This window comes from Arachis ipaensis, chromosome B9 (genome assembly GCF_059453495.1).
Source record: "Arachis ipaensis isolate K30076 ecotype BB chromosome B9, ASM5945349v1, whole genome shotgun sequence".
NCBI lineage: Eukaryota > Viridiplantae > Streptophyta > Magnoliopsida > Fabales > Fabaceae > Arachis > Arachis ipaensis.
In genome coordinates, this window is record NC_142444.1 from 117,860,076 (window position 1) to 117,864,062 (window position 3,987).

The 3,987-nt window shown below is 41.7% G+C and overlaps 1 non-coding gene across 1 annotated transcript; it reads right to left on the reverse strand.

The window, feature by feature from the left end:
• Positions 1-2,719: 2,719 nt before the first annotated feature.
• On the reverse strand, positions 2,720-2,827 carry LOC148546060 (small nucleolar RNA R71). Its single transcript, XR_015902024.1, has one exon. It is a non-coding gene; the product is annotated as a small nucleolar RNA R71 (small nucleolar RNA).
• Positions 2,828-3,987: the final 1,160 nt, after the last annotated feature.

Genomic DNA, 3,987 nt, shown 5'->3' on the forward strand with positions numbered 1-3,987 from the left:
CAATTCAACCAAACCAACATCCATAATCACTTGAGTCAATCAAATAACACATAAGGCAGATACAATCACCAAATATACAATATCTCACAACAGTATCCATATGTAATAATTCCAATATATAAAGATATAGTTTTTGGAAAGCGCCCCTACCTCAAAACACAAATCCATAACCTAAAAGTCTCACAGAGTCCTTTCCACCTCAACTCGAATTGATGGCAACCCCTCAGCTCCAAGTCACGTTCGCAATAACCATAGTAACACTAATCGCAACATATAATAATCAGGACTCGACCCCACGTTATCAAAACTCATATTCATTAACCGAACACAACAGAATTCTAACGCGAGACTTTCTGAAACATAAATACCTACTGGGATGACAAAACGAGGCAGCTGCAGCTCCGAGCACGGAATGCAAGCACGAATCCGCAACCCTATGATGGACAACACCGCAATGCCTCAGCATAAGCTTACAAAGCAGCGACAAAAGGCCTTTCGACTCGGAAATTCTTACCAAAGCAGGGGACTCGGTGGCTGTTTTCGGCGACAGAGGCGGTTGCAACAACATTCAGTAACTACAGCATTCCGAGAATTCAAAAAGGACCAAAGCAAAAAACAAAATCCTTACCGCAACCAAGAAGGAGTGACTGAGCCTAGTGACGGCATCTCCGGCGGTGTTTCTAGCGGCCACAAGACTGCTCCTGGCAGCCAGAATAGTGGCACGACTTCTCTCTCCTTCGGCAGCAACAACAATGGTGTCTTTCGGCAACTACCGACCTCCATCATTAGCAACAGAAGCTCCAGCTAGGCACCACGGAGCAACAGATCGGCAGCACCGTCGGCCAAGGTGCGGTGGTGGAGACGCCCTCAACCGCGGTGAAACGCGGCGGCTGTGGAAGCTCGGTGGCGGCTGGCTTTGTGACGAGGATGACGGCGCGGTGACGGCGTGTCAGCGGTGATGCGACAAGCTGGTCGGCGAAGGCCCACGCTCGGCGACGGTGACAGGCGGTGATGGCTTCCCCGCGGTGGCTCCCTTTTGCGCATCTTCTCTCTCTCTGCACGCGAGTTCGGCGGTGGCGAGGCAGTGAGGCGCGACGGTCTTCTCCCTCGGTTCGGCGACGGCGCGATGGCGGCAGTGAAGCCCGCATGCCGGCGCGAGTCTTTCTCTCCTCCTTCTCCTTCCTCGGCCCTCACAGATCTCTCCCCTCCTTCTCAGCAGCGGTGGCGACGGTGGCAGTGGCGTCCACTGCGCCGCCTTTCCTCCTCTCTCAATCTGCTTCCGTAAACCCCTCCCCTGTTTCCCCCTTCTCCCTTCGTTTCCCTCTTTCACGTTGCAGCCGCTGCTGCTGTAGTATTAGGGAGTATTTGTGTGTGCTGGGTTGTGGGGGAAGAAACGGGTTACCGGGTTAGGATTTAAGGGTTAGGGTTTCTCTTTCAAAAATTAGGGTTAGGGGCATTTTAGTAATTTCAAATAAAAATAGGGATATTATAGTAATTAGAAATAAATTCTAATCCATTAATAATAATGTATAAAAATACTATTTGCTCATCAATTTCATAAATTATTTTCAATAAAATGTCCCAACCAAATAATTAGAAATAATATACTTAATTTCTTCATTTTCTAAAATAGCAATATTAATATTTAAAATATTAATTATCTAATCCAAATCATATAAAATCCTTATTATTTCATAACTATCAACTTTATAATTTAAATATAGAAAATAATCTAATAATTATAAAATTGGATAATAATCATAACTTATCTCAAATTCAATAAATCAAAACTTGCCTTAATTACCTTTAATAAAATAATCTCTGAAATTAACGCTATAAATAACTATATGATTTGAGACTTGATCATAATAAGACTTTTCAAAAGTTCTGGGTCTTACATAATGTAATTTCATTTTTCTTTTTAATTTTCGAATTATAACTTTTATTTTAAATTAAAAACAAAAATATTTTTCTTTTCTTTTCAATTAATTTCGAAAATTCCATCCCCCTCATCTCTTTCTAATTATTTTATTTATTTACTAACACTTCTCTTCATCTAAAAAAATTCGAACCCTCTCTTCCTCCTGGTGTTCGAATTTCTCTTCTCCTATTCTTTTCTTCTTCTACTCACATAAAGGAATCTCTATACTATGACATAGAGGATTCCATATTTTCTTTTCTGTTTTCTTCTTTTTCATATGAGCAAGAATAAGGATAAGAACATTCTTGTTGAAGCTGATCCTGAACCTGAAAGGACTCTGAAGAGGAAGCTAAAGCACAACTCTCTGGAGAAAATCTGACTGAAAATTTCAAAAAAGAAGGAGACATGGCCGAAAATAATAACAATGCAAGGAAGATGCTTGGTGACTTTACTGCACCTAATTCCAATTTACATGGAAGAAGCATCTCAATCCCTGCCATTGGAGCAAACAACTTTGAGCTGAAACCTCAATTAGTTTCTCTGATGCAACAGAACTGCAAGTTTTATGGACTTCCATCAGAAGATCCTTTTCAGTTCTTAACTGAATTCTTGCAGATCTGTGATACTGTTAAGACCAACGGGGTTGATATCGAGGTCTACAGACTCATGCTTTTCCCGTTTGCTGTAAGAGACAGAGCTAGAATATGGTTGGACTCTCAACCTAAGGATAGCCTAAACTCTTGGGATAAGCTGGTCACGGCTTTCTTAGCCAAGTTCTTTCCTCCTCAAAAGATTAGTAAGCTTAGAGTGAATGTTCAAACCTTCAGACAAAAGGAAGGTGAATCCCTCTATGAAGCTTGGGAGAGATACAAGGAACTGACCAAAAAGTGTCCTTCTAACATGCTTTCATAATGGACCATCCTGGATATATTCTATGATGGTCTGTCTGAATTATCAAAGATGTCATTGGACCATTCTGCAGGTGGATCCATTCACCTAAAGAAAACGCCTGCAGAAGCTCAGGAACTCATTGACATGGTTGCAAATAACCAGTTCATGTACACTTCTGAAAGGAATCCTGTAAGTAATGGGACGCCTCAAAGGAAGGGAGTTCTTGAAATTGATACTCTGAATGCCATATTGGCTCAGAATAAAATATTGACTCAGCAAGTCAATATGATCTCTCAAAGTCTGAATGGATTGAAGGAATCATCCAACAGTACTAAAGAGGCATCTTCTGAAGAAGAAGCTTATGATCCTGAGAACCCTGCAATAGCAGAGGTGAATTACATGGGTGAACCCTATGGAAACACCTATAATCCCTCATAGAGAAATCACCCAAATCTCTCATGGAAGGATCAACAAAAGCCTCAACAAGGCTTTAATAATGGTGGAAGAAACAGGTTTAGCAATAGCAAGCCTTTCCCATCATCCACTCAGCAACAGACAGAGAATTCTGAGCAAAATCCATCTAGCTTAGCAAATATAGTCTCTGATCTATCTAAGGCCACTATAAATTTTATGAATGAAACAAGGTCCTCCATTAGAAATTTAGAGGCACAAGTGGGCCAGCTGAGTAAAAGAGTCACTGAAACTCCTCCTAGTACTCTCCCAAGCAAATACAGAAGAGAATCTAAAGAGAGAGTGCAAGGCCATTAATTTGACCATCATGGCCGAACTTACAAGGGAAGAGGAGGACGTGAATCCTAGTGAGGAAGACCTCCTGGGACGTCCAGTGACCAATAAGGAGCATCCCTTGAGGAACCAAAGGAATCTGAGGCTCATCTAAAGACCATAGAGATTCCATTGAACCTCCTTCTGCCCTTCATGAGCTCTGACGAGTATTCTTCCTCTGAAGAGGATGAAGACATTACTGAAGAGCAAGTTGCTAAGTACCTTGGTGTAATCATGAAGCTGAATGCCAAATTATTTGGTAATGAGACTTGGGAAGATGAACCTCCCTTGCTCACCAATGAACTGAATGCATTGGATAGGCAGAAATTACCTCAAAAGAAACAGGATCCAGGCAAATTCTTAATACCTTGTACCATAGGCACCATGACCTT